The 17,923-nt window shown below is 36.9% G+C and overlaps 1 pseudogene; it reads left to right on the top strand.

Annotated features, from left to right (window-relative positions):
- The first annotated feature begins 16,325 nt into the window (after nt 1-16,325).
- On the top strand, nt 16,326-16,816 carry LOC109373850 (40S ribosomal protein S10 pseudogene; annotated as a pseudogene).
- The last annotated feature ends 1,107 nt before the right edge of the window (nt 16,817-17,923 follow it).

Raw genomic sequence — 17,923 nt, 5'->3', positions numbered from 1 at the left:
ACATCATCACTGACATTTCAAATTATAATTTATATCACAGCATTCTAAGATTATCGTACAAATTACAAGATGCATAATCTGAGTATTAAATTTTAAAAACTTGGGCATAACACCAAAAATAATGATTTTTAAAGGTATTCTAAAGTCCTATAAATATTGCTCACATTGGCATCTGGTTTGTTTTCAAGTTTTATTATTTGCCAAAGTAGTTTCAGAGCCTGCTGAATACTACCGACAGAGACTATTTGGAATGAGCTATCATACATAAAATAGTGGAGCCACCAGAAATGGCAGGCAATTAAGTAACTCCCTGAGCAGAGGATAAAAGAAAACCAAGTGGGGCGGGAGAAAGCAGGTGGTGCTCTGAGGAGAGGTGATTAGGAAACTGTGTTCTGAGCAGTCTGGCTTACTTTGAGCTCCAGCGGTGTAACCATGGGAACCATAACGACTGTGTTGGGAAGCAGGAAAGGAAGAGTGCCCGGAGAATCTGTGGGGTTTACACACTGGTTGGAGAGCCACGCTATGCACTCTCAAGCAGCCTGCCAAAATACACAGTCTCTCACAGACTAAGCTTTGAGAAACTTAGAGTACACTTGTCTCCCAATCATCACAGTCTACATATTTGAAATAGTGAGTAGGAAAAAGGGGGAAGGTCCGGACTTCCTGGGAGCCTCCTGAAGAGAAAGCCAGGTGGGCTCCCAGAGGCTTGTTTATACGCTGGACGCCTGATGGATGTGCTGAAGTTGGACATTGGAAAGGAACATATATTTGAATCTCACAACGACCACTCTCTGTTAAATGGCCTGTAGAACCAGTCAGACGAGGCCCTAAGGGAACAAAAATCAGTAGTGACAAAGGTCCCTGACCTTCCTGGAACTTGTGTGAAATTTTTAGACCTTACAGATCCAAACCTTCATTTATGTACTCTAATACCTTATGCTACCTATCAGTCTTTGTTTTAAAGCTTGAATGACCTCAGCTGTGACTATTACTGTACTATCCATCAGACCAACAGCAACAGTGGGACATACCTCATGCCATCAAGGTTATTGGCTAAGCTAGTGGTTCTCAGATTGTAGCCCAGGGACCCCTGGAAGTCCCCATTCAGGGATTCTGTAATGTCAGCTGTCGTAGCAATCATTCTAAAATGTTATATTCCTTTCTCTCTCATTCTCTCATGAGTGAACAGTGTTGTTTGGCAGAGTCACCATGAAATGTGATGACATCGATTCATTTCAGAAGCAAATGTGAGAATACATCTCTCTTTGGTTAAGCCATCAAAGAGATTTGCAAAAATGCTAAGTAACCCCACTCTCTTCACTAAATATTTTTGTTTTGGAAGATATAGTTATTTTTCATTAAAAATGTTATTTATGTTAATGTTGATTTGCATTAACAGGTAATGGGTTTATTATTGTTATTTTGAAATGAAAATTTCTTAATTTTAATTTTTAATATGAAACCCAGCAGTAGATATCTAACACACACAAAAATAGATGTTTAACTTTCATAACACACATCTTGGGATTCTCACCACTTTTTAAGAGCATAAAGGGGCTCTGAGGCAAAAAAGGTTGAGACCCACTGGACTAAGCTATTAAGCTGCCAGTTCCTATAGGGCTAATTTTATCTGTAGTTTGGATTTTCTGGTATTGGCTTGAGGAAAGGTTATAACTCTATCAGCAAATTCAAATAGGCAGCATCTGGATTAATGCTGGTGAATTTGTGTGTAACTGCAGAACACCCAGAGAGGAACCCATTTTCTGATTTACTCTGCCCATCCTGTGTGCCAGAACCTTCACTGTACCATCCGTTGGGATTTATCTGTTAGCTATCAAATGGTAGCAACACTCGAGAAGATGTATAAATCTGTGATTTTACAATAACCAAAGTTTTTATTAGAAATGACTGAACCTATAGTATGGTATGAAAACTGGAGACAGGTTTTTACCCAATTATGTTTGGGCTGAATTATATGTAACCCAAATATAAAGATTATGCAACAGAGTTCTGACAGAGACTTGCATCGCTTGCTCACTAGAAACTAGTGGTCACTTAGAAAGGAATATCGTGCAATGGTGAAGGGTTCAGGCTCTAGAGTCAGGCAGAGTGGGCTTGAATACCATGTCCTGTATTTTTAACATGGCCTTGGGAATTTTAATTAATTTTAATTTTAATAATTTCTATAAGGATCAGTTTCCTCATCTATAGAATGAGAAATAATAATAGCTTCACTTCATGGAGTAACCTGAAAATTAAATGAGACAATATGTAATGCACTTGGTGTACATCATTTCATCTAATCCTCACAGCAACTTTAAGATGTACATGCTGTTATTTTTCCATTTTTCAGACAAGAAAACTAACATTCCAAAAAGTCAAACAGTTTTCCGAAGATCATGCTATTCTAAGTGGCAAAGCAGGAAATTGCTTTTGACCATCGCTCTATAAACACCCATATCGTTGGTTTTCTGAGCAGCAAAGGTTAGAAAATTGCCAGCTTCTCTTTCTCTTGTCCAGTCTTTAGCTCAGCACTTAACTTTGTGTGACACATACACAACCTCAAGTTTCTTGTAAAGCAGGGCAAGAAAATGGCAATGGGCTCAGTATAGGGGAGGAAGAGAAGAGGTATTTTACAATTCCGCAAGATACTTGAACTGACAACTCTTCTTTTACAGAGGTTTTATAGACAACTTCTTTTTGTATCCACACTGCACACATATGTTCCACAAGTTTCCTCTAATGTGTTCTGGAATAAGATTGAGCATTTGTGACAGATACATGTAGCTATTGGTTTATACACTGAGTGATAAATGATAAGTGATCTTAAGGAAGGAAAATAAATGACTTCCTCATAAAAAGCTTTCACCGAAGCATTCTAGATGAAAGGGCTGAAGCAGTGCAGGCTCCTTTTGCTATAAGACAGGGTCAACAAGCTAAGGACCAGATGCTTCAGATCTGGAATATTTCATGCCTTATATCATAATAGAGATGCAGAGTAGTTGTGACTATCTCCCAGATCTTGCTATTTAAGAAGCAATTCTATTGTGGCGCAGCATTCCATTTATATACTGGACAAGTTAAAAAAAACAAAAAACACCTCGATTTTTAAAAGACATTTATTGTAAATTCAGAGTAATAAATTAGGTTACACAGTTAATAATCTATGTAGCTCTTCATATTCTGTGGATGTGTATAGCCAGGGACTTCTCCATTTCCAGACTGGCAATCTAAAATGGTAAGTATATTTTTATATTTAATGTCTGTGGTTACCACTTTTCTCTGAGCTAGATAAAAGGAATTACTTACAACTTGAATCATCTGACATTTCCTGGAGACACCATCCCCTTTCCCCTTTCTCTTGTACTTTAGTGGTAATGTGACTGCTGTGTGAATTAGTGGTGAAGCTGGCTGGGTCATGCTTCAAGGAAGAGCTATAGCTCAGCAATGAGTCATGGCCATAACCTGAGTCAGGCTCTTCTTTAGCTCAGTAAACCATAATTTTTATTTTACTTTTCCACTGGGATAGAGATAAGAAATTGCATCTGTCCATGTAAAAGTTGGTAGTTTTACATGCCCCTTGTTATTATTACATAGATTAATATTTGGAGCTATCATGTTTCTCTTTCTTATTCAGGTTATTTCTGCTTTTTAAATTGTACTGAAGTTATTCACAGATTAGAGGAGGCCTGTTGCGATAAGCTCCAACTTCAGTTGTCCATCTTGCGTTCTGAGGACAGCATAGGTCAGGGCTGTGGAAATAATAGGCTGATGCTCTGCATTTCTATAACACCTTTCACCCAAGAGTAGAAAATGACCTTGTATCTGACTTTGACTTCATTTTTAGAGGTAAGAGAAATGAGATGTCACAGTTTTTTCTAACATTAGATACCAAATTATGATTTCACCCTCTCTAGTTCATTTATACATACTTCCTCCAGAGGAAAAAGAATTATCAAGGTATTTTATTCATGTGCAGGCCAAATATTCTTCAAGGTCAAAACAACAACAATAAAACGGCCAAGGTGTCATAGGTAGAAATCACCCATGAGAAGCCTTTTGACTCCCAGTCCATCTGACAGAACAAAAAAGTAAATGCCTCTTCCTGTAAGATTCTTTTGAATAATCACTTCCACTGCACACCAAATGCTACATAAAAACTAGAACTTCAACACTCTCTCATTCTCAGAATTTCAACTTGTCCTGACTTATTCCTCTGACATTGTCATACTCTTGGTATCCCATAGCTCCTAGCCCTCCTATTATCATCCACACCTCACTTTTTAGAATTGACCCTCAATGACATCTTTCCAGGTTTAAGCTTACTGCTGCCTCTTTGAATGTGATTTTAATTTTTATTCTTCCTTTGACAATGCTCTCCCTGCCATCTTGAGTAGATCTTAGTATACGTATTTTTTTTTTACTTTCAGCATTTCATTTACTTCAAAATCAATTTTATTGTAGACAAAATTAACTGTACATAATAAACTATTACACACATGTGCACACTCACACACATACATATTAAGTTATAAGAAATAAAGTTTATTTTAGCAGATAACGGTAAACAAAATGGAAGTTACATACATTAGTAGCATAACTCAGCATCCTTAATTTGGTATAAGTGTGACACATTTTCATACTTTTCTGTACTCTGCTATATCACCATAATCTAAACTGCTTTATAAAACTAATATGCTAACATTTAGCTTTATTGTTTTTGCTTACACTCTGATTCCAAACAAAACTTTTCATAAGCTTCTTCTACCTCAGGGTCCATCTCATCAGCAATATCACTTAAGTATAGATCACCAGCACCTGATAAATCTGTTCCATTCGCTTCATAATCTGGGGAAAAGTCTTCTCTTTGAAGCAACACTTCATATTACTTTAAAGAAATAATTATGATTATTTTAAATAAATTACTAACTGCTTTAAATAAATCCCCCAATTCAATAAAGCCCCAGAAGTTTCTCTTTTAAGACTATTCCTGTGGATGGTAGTCTTATCCAATTGGCTCTGGCTTTGAATCTGGCAATACTTCGTAGAAGAAGAAAATGAAAGATGAAAGGAAGGAAAACAAAGGTCAAACACAAACTTACAAATAAGTAGTTTCTGAGCTAAAATTTCTTTGGAGTTCCCAGGCAGCCAAAAGAAGAAAAAAAATCAAGGACTTAGTTTACAAATTCAGAGGTGTCAAGGTAGCCTTCATCTGCTTGTGTTAACGGAATTCCAGCTCAGTCATCACTGTTAGTATTCATTTTTAATCCACATTTTATCAGGTACTGACTATTTCCTGACATGCATAGAAATATGGAGTTGGCTGAGAAAATTTCCCACCTCCTCTCACTCTTAGTTCCCATAAAATCTGGAAAGCTCACAACAGTAACTTTGGGCTTTCTTCTGAGCCTCAATATTCTGCTGAGAACCACGGTTCTTTTTACTTCAAATAAAGGGAACTTTTTCTCAGGACCCATAGCTACTAGTAGACAGAGACCATGCTCTCCAACATCATGCTCTATTACTTCTTGTTATCAGAAAAATATTTTAGAAGAATATAGACACAGATTCAGATTCCAGGCCTGATTCTTACTATGTGCTGTGGGGAACATTTCTTCACCTGTAAAGTTAGTAATGATAATTCTTGCTGATATGGTATGAGATTAAAATAGGAAAAGTATGTGTGCTTGCACCTATTAAAATGCCTGGCACTTAGTATGTACCAACTATATAAAATATATTCTGTCTCTAAGTAACTAAAGGAGGCTCCAAGTTCACTATTGATATGCTATTGATGTCTTCTGAATCCAGATTTTATTAAACCAGCATATCATCCATCCATAAGAACAGAATAATCGCTTCATGTTAGAGACAAGTGAGCATGCTCAACCATGATAGAGTCCAGAATCAAAGTGTATTAGTTTCCATCTAAACATTCTTAAGTGGCCAACTTAAATGGGAATGCTTGTGTTTCTCTTTAGCAGATATCTTATTTCCCTTATACTTTAATTAGAGATGCATTATTTATATCTTCTCTATAGTGAAGATGGAAAGTTTATAAACTCCATCAGAATTATTCCTGGACATGTTTCCTGTACTTCCACCTCATCCTTCATGGGTTTAACTGATCTGAGATCAAAAGCTCAATACCAAATATAATTTTTTCAATTCTATGTAATCCTTTTTTCTAACCACATGATAAATCTGACCGTATGGTGCCTCTCTGGAATGAATCTGACAGTAACCCAAAACAGACTGAGAGAGAACTAGATTGCACAAGGGGAAGAAACATGAGCAAACCTTCATACTTCTCTGTTTCTATCTTCCCTTTTGAAAAGCTGCCAATAAATGAGATAAATGAGTCAGAGTCTTAACAATCCAGCTCACATTTCCATCTGTAATGACTATATCTGACCATCTTTGATTCGATAGGAAACTTAGAAAAAAGCAGCTAGTTGTGTAAGATGCCTTATTTTATTCTTCAAGTCATTAAATATAAATAGAACAATGACAGCAAATGTTTCTGGAATTAGGTTTTCATGTGTGTTTGGGTTAAATAAACAATTCACTTCAAAGGGAGAGTCATCCACTTCCCTTTACCATCTTTAATATTTCATACCTAAATTCCACAGTCTGTGCGGCAGGTGTTTGTTACTTCTGCTGAGAATGTTCCTGTGGCCTTGATATTTTCTCTTGTCTTATTATACCACTATGACTCTCGTGTAGAATGTTATATAGAATGGAATATCACAATTGTGTATGGATTACCTCTGCTCTCTGTATCCTGCTATCTATTCTAGGCAGCATTTCCAGATTCTTGTTCCTAAATCACAAGCTTGCAAAGCCTCTACCTTATAACCATACTTTTAAAAAGCTTTCCAACCTACAGCATTTTACCCCCCAATACCCCACTACACAAACCCTTCAGTTCAATCTAATTGGTCTTTTCATTGCTACCCAATCATTCATGAATATCTACCATGATTTAAGTCATGGCCCATCCTAAGAACTGAAACGCCTTTGTCCTCATTCTCCTCTTTCTTAACAAAGGTTTTTGGAGGTTTGGAAGAAGCTGTTCAATATGGTGTCTTTCCTCATATATGGTGATTCGGGAGTAATACTCCAAAGAAATGAAGACTGACAGCAACAACATGGTGGAATAGGCAGCTCCAAGCCCTCACACCTTTAAAACCATCAAAAGGCAAACAGAAGTTATTAAAAGCAACTTTGTCAGAATTATAGAAAAGAGACAAAGCTTTACAGCAAACCAGTAAATGCTGAGTGGAAAAAAAAGCAACTTTAAAACAGCAGGAAAGCTTTGTGGCATTTTACTTTGCTCCACCTTCTCCTCAGTGTGGTGGTAGTCTTAAAATGGTGGCAGCCCGTGTTCCCAGGGTAGACCCCTGGTCCTTGATTCTGGAGGAAGCTGAGCAGAGTTTACTTGCAAATTATTGTGTAGATTTGTTCTAACCTGTCTGAGGACTGCCTGATGGATTTAGGCAAAATGCTCATTTCAGATTTGCCTAACTCAGCACTCAGTCCTCACAAGCACCAGCCACTGCTTGAAAGTGCTGCAGGGCAAACTAACAATGTGCGGAAACCTAGTACAACAGATTAAAGTACAGATATACAACAGACAGCCTGAGGCCTAGGAGAAAAAGCTGAGAGAAGTTCATTGGGAAATTAGGATATTCAAAAGAAGCATTTATATGGGGAATTTTAAAAGTCATGTACTTTCCCAGGGAAAGAAACATGTTCAGAAAGATACCAAACTTTCAGTTTGCACTGATCCCTAAGCTCACTGAAAGCCTAAGCATTATTGGAGTGCCCCAGCAAAGAACCAGTCTGCAAAAACTGGAAAAGTCTTTTTTGTTGTTGTTTTGTTTCTTAGTTCTTAGCATTCAAGAAAATCTCTGTCAAAATATTAGAACACGAACTGAAGGAAAAAAGACTTCAATTATCAACACAATAAAGAATACAGTCTTTGCAAGAGATTTGAAGAAGTCATTAAACAAATGGACCATGACAGCCTTCAACAATCAAAAGAAAAAAAAGTAAACTCCAGGAATGGAGAGAATCTGACTTCCAGAATGACTATATTATAATATTCAAATATCCTAATTTCAACAACAAAAATACAAAACAAAAGAAAAAAGAAAGTATGACCTACTCAAAGACACAAAATTAATTGCCAGGAATCATCCTCAGAAGCCCAGATATCAGAATTACTAGGCAAAGATTTTTGAAAAAACTTTCTTAACTATGCTCAAAGAGCTAAAGAAAAACATGGACAAATAATTAAAGGAAATTGGGAAAGTGATATATGAACAAAATGAGAATATCATAAAGACAGAAATTATAAAAAGGAACCAGACAGAAATTCTAGAGCTGAAAAAAGAAATTCTAGTAGCAAGGTTCAAGAGCAGATATGAACAGGCAAAAGAAAGCATCAGAGAACTTTAAATTAAACAACTGTAATTATCAGGTCTTGGGAGCAGAAAGAAAAAAAAAAGAATAAAGCAAAGTGAACAGAGCTTAAGAGACCTGCAGGATACCATCAAGCAGAACACCATACCCATTGTGGAAATTCCAGAGAGAAAAGAAAGAGACTGGCAGAAAAAAATATTTGAAGAAATAATGGCTGAAAAGTTCACAAATTTGAAGAAAGACATGAATTGACCAGGAAGAAAATTAAATCTTTGGGCCAGGGTTGTCAACATATTTTTGACACAGTTACAGTCAAATGTCACTTAACGACAGGGATCCATTCTGAGAAAAGCATCACTAGGTGATTTTGTTGTTGTACAAAGAATTTTTGGAAACTCTAGATAAGGTATGACAACATTCTAGTTCATCTTGTTATTCATGCTTTTTTATGCATATATTCTGTTTACTCAACCTGATTATAAGTCCCTAAAGCCTAATAATTGCTTTGTCTTATGGAGTAACTAGACATGATTACAGAATTCATGACATGGAATGAGTCTAAGCCATTAAGCTGGGGGACAGATCTAGCCATAGGACCTCAGGAAAAAAAAAACAGAGAATTCAAGAATACAATAGCTCAAAACATGCAGTGGTTAGCATGGGGACGGTTTACATAAATTGAGAGGGAAAGTCCTGGTACATGGTCAGAGCAAAGTGAAAGAAAAATGTGAAGCAAAACTGTCCCCAAATTGCAGGAAAGCAGTTGATATCAAGAAAATCTAGTAGCAGGGGATAAGGAACCAGGTGTGGTTCAGAGTTGTAAGTGGTAAATATTGTTTTTCATAGCTTATAGTAAATAAGGAGTAATGGGGGGAGGGGAGGAGGGAGGAAGAAGTAAGATACTGATCATACAGTTTCTGGAGAAGTTACCAAGACCTAGACTGGAACTTGAGGTTAAAATCTCAGTAATAAAATTGGAGCAGAACAAACTTAATTAGCAGTAAGAGTATCTCAATTGTAAGCCCCAGAATAATGAAATCAAGCTCCTTAAAGCTTTCCAGTCTAATTTTCAGCATTGTCCCTAAAGATTAATATAGGAATGAGCCTACACATGTGGTGTTCTTGCTGTGTGGACAGAAAGTATATAGATAACACTAAGCAACCAGGTGGGTCCTGTTAGAACCTTTTACCCCTTTAAGTCCTCTAGAATATCTAATTCAGAGCCCCAAATTTAGTAGCTGCTCAATAAATAAATGTAAATGGGATAATAAAAGTTATCTAGACCTCATGAGTCTATATCCACTTTGATAATGTCTAATTAGAAAGCTCTGCGAACTTCTTAACTTTATTTTGACACAGGAAACAGAAGAGCCAGGTTTTGTTTTGTTTTTTGTTAGCAAAAGCACGTAACCTTACTCTAAAATAACATTAAAAAAAAGATATTTAGTTTTCATATTGTGTTCAGATTTAAAAGCCTGCTAAAAATAGATTCTTCTGATTTTCATAAACAGATGACATTTTTCTGGAAAAACATAAACATCAACTAAATGCAAAACAAAGAATATCTCTGTGTGCAGTACAATTTCTCTCTAAAACTTATGTAAATTTAAGACTGGGATTTCAGTCTGACTAATCCATGAAAGACTTAAAATAAAGGAGACAGGCAAGATGTTAGAGGCATTATAAAAACATATGAGATAAACTTTCCTGTCAAGGTACTTAAAATCTTTATAAGGAAATAAGGCATGACAAGCATATGTATTCCAGAGAAAAAATATAAACTGAGTGTCTTAGACAGTTTCATCATTTCATCTATTTCTGGTCATGTTAATATGGCTATCTGTGCTCTTCCCAATGTTTATTTACATATAGAGGAATTGATAAGAAGTGAAAATGATGAATCACTTTAGGATTGCCAGGCAAAGGACTTCTATATAAATATAGTGGATTAAACACATCCATTTCCTTTGGCTCCCTCCCAAAAAATCCCACTAAAATACTAGTAACATGATTTCATTTAAAGGTATAAACACACAAAATCAAGGAAAATGGAAGACAAGCCTGCAGCAACAGAAGGATGAAAGCTGAAAACAGATCTGAAAAAAACAAAATGCTGAACCCTAAGATAACAGTGGGGAACTTTCCAAAGTAACCTGACTTACAATTCAAAATGCCCTCCAAATCTCAGGAACTGTTGGCCTGGCAAAGTGAAGAGGAAATGGCTAAAATGAGAGGATTTTTGAAAATTGGCTTAGAGAAGTTAGACGTTCTTTCTTTGTCCACTTTGATCAGCCATATAACTGTACCTTCTTCACTCTCACAGAAGCTTAGAGGAATTTTTGTTTTGTTCTGTTTGCTTCCCTTTTCTTTTTCTTTTCTTTTTTTTCCCCCCTCTTAATAGGTTAAAAAGGAAGGTCATTGGGTCGGCCGAGTGGCATAATGGTTAAGAACTGGCTTGGGACGCCAGAGAGCCCCGGTTCGGATCCCACATATGAAGGCCAGTGACATTGCCCTCCACAGCTAAGATGCTGAACAACAGCTCGACTTGGAGTTGGGCTACCGTATGTAGCCAGCAGCCAGCGTGAGCGGCCAGCAGCCGCAGTGAGCGGCCGTCCAGAAGCCGGCAACTGATCTGCCTCGCCCGGGAAGAGCGCAATGATGGTGCCAACTTGGGCCAGTGAAGCAACGTCCTCCACAANGCAACTGATCTGCCTCGCCCGGGAAGAGCGCAATGATGGTGCCAACTTGGGCCAGTGAAGCAACGTCCTCCACAACTAGACTGAAGAACAAAACGACAACAACTTGTCTGTTCCCCTTCCCCCAATTCCCCACACTGTTCCCATCCCCCAATTCCCCAATAAAAATCTTTAAAAAAAAAAAAGAAGAAGGTCTTTGAATTATAGCAGAATATGATAATAGGAACAGAGGAAAGAGCAAATAGATGTAAACTGGCTGCTGAACCTCCCTGGCCTTGTACCTCCATTTGGCTGCAGGATGTTAGAAATAAGGCCTTTACCTTCCAAGCAGAAACTGGAAGCTGCCTAAGGCAAGCATTTCACCAGAACAACAGTAAACTCCCCTGTATTCCATCACCAGGCTAATGATCACCAAAAAACAATCAACAGCAGCCTACCACTGGGGGAAACAGTATGGGGAGAAACCAGGGAAGGCCTAAAATTTAGGGAAAAGCAGGAAAATTGAGAAAAAAGGCTCTGAAAAACCAACCCCCCTCTGTGCCTCGCTATGATAAGAACAAGGTAGTGATAAAGAAATTTACAGCTGGCGGTGCACTGAAGGTAGCCATAGCAAAGAAAAAACACAAACCCAATTAAAATCCTGACTATGGACTCAATATCCTACAGCAATGGCCCAGCAGAAGAAAGGATGTACCCATTGTCAGTCATGAATACTAGTGACCTCAGTCTCTGCTCCTCTGTAAACTACGTGCAAGAATCAATAAGATATTATGAGACACACAAAAGGCAAGACAAAAGCAACCCATTGTCAAAAGACAAATTAATCAATAGAATGAGACTCAGAGATAACCTATATAATGTATCCATTAGAGAGAGAATTTAAAATAACTATGATTAATATGTTCTCTAATGGGAGGAGTGGACAACGTGCATGAACCAATGCAGAATTTCAGTGACTAGATGGGAAATATAAGGATAAAAAAGAATTTTTAAAAATGCTAGGGGGAAAATAATCAGAGTTACAGAGACTAAGAATGCCTTCAACTGGCTTATCAGTAGACTTAACATAACCAAGGATAGTCACTAGATATCACTCAAACTAAAACACACACACACACACACACACACACACACACACACACACAGCTAGAAAGAGAAAGCAGAAATGAGCATCTGACAGTTCTGGGAAACTATCAAAGAGTCTAACATACATATACATGTAATGGGAATTCCAGAAGAAAGAGAGAGAGAGAGAGAGAGAGAGAGAGAGAGAGAGAGAGAGAGAGAGAGAGAAGGGGGAGGGGAGAGGAGAGGAGAGGAAAGGAGCGCATTGAAGAAATATTTGAAGACATAATGGCTGAAAATTCTCCAAAAAGATTAAAGATATCAAACCACAGACCCTGGAAGCTCAGAAAAGCCCAAAAAGGATTAAAAATTAATAACAAAATAAAATTAATACACCTAGACACATGATACTCAAAATGCTGAGCCTAAAAGATAAGGAGAAAATCTTGAAATTATCCAGAGCAGGGGTCGGCAAACTGTGGCTCACGAGCCACATGCGGCTCTTTGGGTAGGTTCTGTCTCAAAAGTGTGCCGACCCCTGGAAGAGCCAATCCTGTCCCTCACAACAATTTAAAAATTATTCAAAAATTATTCATAAATATAGTTTTACATAATCACCATTATGTGAATAATATCCTTTAAAAATTTTATAAATGAAACTATGATAATTTTATTTTTATTTTCAATTTTACTTCAGGGCCTATAGCTCGCGAGCCTCAGTTTGCTGACCCCTGGCGGCTCTTCCATCTCAAAACTTTGCCTACCCCTGATCCAGAGAAAAGGCCACATTACATAGAAAAAAAACAAAGAAAAGAAGTACATCAGAGGTCTTACCAGAAACTTTGTTTGCCAAAAGAAAATAGACTAACATTTTTTAAATGCTAAAAGAAAAAACTGTCATGAAACTATCATTTAAAAATGATGGGAAAATAAACAGTTTTTCCAACAGATAAGAATTAAGAGAATTCATTAGTGGCAGATCTGAACTACAAGAAATGTTAAAGGAAATTCTTCAGAAAAGAGAATTATGACAACAGACAGAAAGTTGGATCTACAAAAAGCAATAAGGATCCCTGGAATTGGTTAAAATAAAGATTAATATAAAAGACATTTCTTTTAATCTCTCTAAAATACCATTGACTCTCTAAAGTAAAAACAAGCAATGTTTTATGGGCTTAGAACGCATATAAAATTAAAATATATACTCGTATGGCAACAATAGTGCAAAAGGCGAACAGGAGATATTGTGAGTATGCTATCGTAAGTTCTCACATTAATTGCAAAGTGGAATACTACTACTTGAAGATAGACTGTGATTAACTGTAGCTATATATTATAAATGCAAAAGTAACCTTTAAAACAAATTAAAATGAGGTAGTAGAAAAAATAAGTCAATAGTAGAGAAAAAAATATAATAATCTTAAAAAACACTCAATTCAAATGTAAGTTAAAGCAGAAGAGAAAAATAACAAAAACAAATAGAAAAACTAGCAATATAATAGATATTAATAACAACATAACAATACTCATAGCGTATATGTATAGTGTAAATACAAAAATTAAAACCAGACCTTGTCTGATTGTATATAAACAAAACAAAAAATGCTAGCTATAAGGAACCCATTGTTAAATAAAAATGCTTAGATAGATTAAAAGTAAAAATGTATAAAAAATATGGCATACACACACTAATCAAGAGAAAGCTAGAGTAACTATACTAATATCAATGAAAAATTCAGAAGAAAGACTATTACTAGGAATAAAGAGGACTATGACATAATGATAAAGGACTCAATTCACCTAAAAGACATAATAATCCTGGATTTATGCACTTAACAATACAGCTTTAAAATATATGACTTGAAAACTAATAGAATGAAAGAAGAAAGAGACAAATCTACATTTATAGCTGGAGACTTCAATACTCCTCTCTAAATAACTGATGAAATAAAAAGATGAGGGAAAAATTAGACAGAATATGGAACATCCAAATAACACTAAAAATGAACTTGACCTAGTTGTCATTTATAGGACTTAACCACCCAAAAGCAATGGAATACACATTCTTTTCAAGTACACATAGAACATTCGCAATCATAGACTGTATTTGGGAAAATAAAACCTCAACAAATTTTGAAGAATTTAAATCATACAACATATATTTTCTGATCATAATAAAATTACACTAGAAATCAGTAACACAAAGATATCTGGAAAATTCCCAAATACTTGGAAATTGAACAACATTCATCTAAATAAGACTCATGTCACAAAGGAAACTAAAGATTATTTTTAAATGAATGATAATAAAAATCAATAATGACAGTTGTGAGATACAGCCAAAGCAGAGCATGGGGGGAGTTCATAGCATTAGATTCTCATATTAAAAATAAGAAGAGTCAAGCAGAAGTAAAATCAAGCACAAGGAAATAAATAATAAATAGTAGAAATGAATAAAATTAAAAATAGAAACAGTAGAAAATGTTAATGTAACCAAACTCTGGTTTCTAGAAAAGAGGAAGAAAATTGTTTACATGCTCTGACTGACCAAAAAAAAAAAGTATAAAGCACAAATCCTACTTGAATTTGGTGCCCTTGCAGTTTTGCTTAATAATACTTGCAACCAAATATGCTTAACCAGAATAAGGACAGACACATAACATAACCAACCCTGGAAAGATACAATTCCGTAAGAATACTAGACCTCATGCTATTTGAAACAATTTAGTAAGACTATACATTCAGTTTCATTTAAAACAATATTCATTTGTTTCATTTAAAACAATATTCAGGCAGCAGTGATCTGGTAAGACCGCCTCCCTGATTCCCAAAAGGAAGCTGCTTGCTAATATTCCATTTCTTCTCACCTTCCCTACTATACCATCTATTCCTCAAAGAAGGTAAGTACTTTGTTCCTCCCCGTTTGAGAACAACAGTTGTGAAAGACAGGAGCCAATTGCCAAAAGCATTATTTCCAAATTCTTGTTATATAACATATAAACCATAATATATATCACAGGCAAGGTAGAGTAAACCCAGTAATGAAAGAATGATTTAATATTTGGGGGGAAAATCTCAATATACTCATCACACTAACAAATTAAAGTAAAATAAAACACATGATACAAAATGCTAAAATGGTGAAAAAAGGCCTTCAATAAAATTCAATACTTGCTCATGATACAAACTCTTAGTAAACTAGAAAAAATTATCTTTTTAACCTAATAAAAGTATCTTCTAAAAATACAAAATAAGCACCACATTTTATGGTAAAAGATTTGCATTATACTCCTTAGTAACAGTTGAAAGATAAAAACTCTATTTACACTATCATTATTAAACACTGACTTGGAAGCCATAGCCAGAATAATGATACAAAAATATATATTTTGAAAAGCAAAGAAAAAAATTATTCTTTGCAGATGATATTATCCACAAAGAACATTCAAGGGGCTCTACAGAGAATCTGTAAAAGCAAGAGAGTTCAGAAAGCTATTGGATTCTATAAAATCCATAAACATATGGTGACATAATTTATGCATAGGTAAGAAGAATTACTATGTTTTCTAAAAGTGAGGTCTTTCCAAAGCCCAACTATATTTTTAGCAAAATTACCAAATTGATAATAACATTTAAATGATGAGAAAAAGACAAAAAGTAGACAAGGACATTTTGAACAACAACAACAACAAAAACAAAGAACAGGTAAATGGTGTGGGAGAGACTTATATCAAATATTAAGACCTGTAACTGCTGTAGTAATTATAACACAACAATCTTAGCGTAGGGGTAGAAATATAGACTACAGGTCTCACAACAGAACCAAGGATTTATGAACACTTGTGAGAGGTATGGATGGTATAATTTAGCGGAGAAAAAGATGCATATATGTGGGGGGAAATTACATAAAAGAAAGTTAAATTCTTACCTCACATCCTACATGAAAATAAAAGTCAGGTGAAGTAAATGTATACAGAAAGACAAACTTTTCAAACTATTATAAGGAAATTGGGGGGAGTTCAAAGGAAGATTGTAAGCGTACAGCATAGTTTTGACCTTCCAAATTCCCCTACAAAACAACTAAAATAACAAAACATTCAGCTTTCCAGCCCCGGCCGGGACATAGAAACCGTCTCAATGTTGATGCCTAAGAAGAACCGGGTTGCCATTTATGAATTCCTTTTTAAGGAGGGAGTGATGGTGGCCAAGATGAATGTTCGTGTGCCTAAACACCCCGAGAGAATGTGCCTAATCTTCACGTCATGAAGGCCATGCTGCCTCTCAAATCACTAGGCTATGTGAAGGAACAGTTGGCCTAGAGACATGTCTGCTGGTGCCTTACCAAGGAAGTTATCCAGTATCTGCGTGATTATCTCCACCTGCCCCCTGAGATCGTGCCTGCCCCTTTGCACCACAGGCAGCCTGAGACTGGCAGGCCGAGGCCCAGAGGTCTGGAGGGCAAGCGACCTGCAAGATTCACAGGAGAGGAAGCTGACAGGGACACCTACAGATGGAGCAAGGTGCCTCCTGGTGCCCACAAGAAAGCAGAGGCCGGGGCTGCGTCAGCAACCGAATTCCAGTTTAGAGGCAGGTTTGGCCATGGATGTGGTCAGCCACATCCTCAGTGAAGTTGAGGGATTATTTTGTGTTGAATAAAGTTGTGGCAAGGAAAAAAATCATCCAAAATCTACAACAAAATTAAACAAGAAGTATCTCTATAAACCACAAAATGTGGGGAGTTGAGGCCAAACTCATAACTAGAGTGAGCCTCACACAGCACTGGCAACTGTGAGGGAGGAAGCAGAGTGGGCCAAAGGATTCCTGACCACCGGGAGAGCTGGAGCACTCAGCAATTGAGTTGCTCAAGGATCCCAAATTCAGAGGTTATTCCGGAAAGCTCACTGAGCTATTCTTAGAACAGCATCAAAATCGGAACTGGTTTCATGGGTTCCAATTTGTGGCTGAGTGCAGAGGCCACAAAAGTTCCGATGATGCAGGTCAGTTTGTACCCCATGAATATCTAAAATAACACAACTAAAGCTCCCTTGTAGGACAAAGATCAGCCTCCAGGAGGCCAGCGGAGCGGCTCAGTTGGTAAAAAAGGAGGAGCTCTGAGCAACAGGGTCACAGGTTCAATTCCCACATGGGCCAACGAGCTGCACCTGAGCTGAGCTTAGCTGCTGCTGAGCTGCCAATAGGTGGCAGGATTGCTCAGCTGGTGAAAGCACGTGCTCCTAACAACAATTTTGCTGGTTAGACTCTTGCATGGGATGATAGGCTATGCCCACCAGCAACAAAGATTGAACATGGTACCTTGAGCTGAGCGGCCACAAGCTGCCTATGGGCAGCTGGATGGTGACTGGACTTGGAGCTGAGCTAGTTGCACCCCCCACAACTAAGGTTGAAGGACAGCAACTTGTCTGTTCCCCTTCCCCAATTCCCCAACACTGTTCCCCTTCCTGAATTCACCAGTAAAATCTTAAAAAAAAAAAAAAGAAGAAAGTCAGCCTCCAGAAGAATCCATCTTCTGGGAGTAGAATGTAAATGGAGCAGGACAGAGACACCAACTCTAAATGAAAGAAAAGATGCAGATAAAAGTAAGGGAGAAGAACAGAGAAGGTAGGCCACAGAAAGTATATCATACATTTGAATGCTTCATAATAATAACAGGGAATTCTACAACTGTGAAGCTGGGAAAACTGCTGGCCAACATGCCTCTTCTGAGAGTGAAAAAT

This window comes from Hipposideros armiger, unplaced genomic scaffold, assembly GCF_001890085.2.
Source record: "Hipposideros armiger isolate ML-2016 unplaced genomic scaffold, ASM189008v1 scaffold_746, whole genome shotgun sequence".
Taxonomy (NCBI): domain Eukaryota; kingdom Metazoa; phylum Chordata; class Mammalia; order Chiroptera; family Hipposideridae; genus Hipposideros; species Hipposideros armiger.
This window is presented reverse-complemented; position numbering and strand designations above follow the sequence as displayed.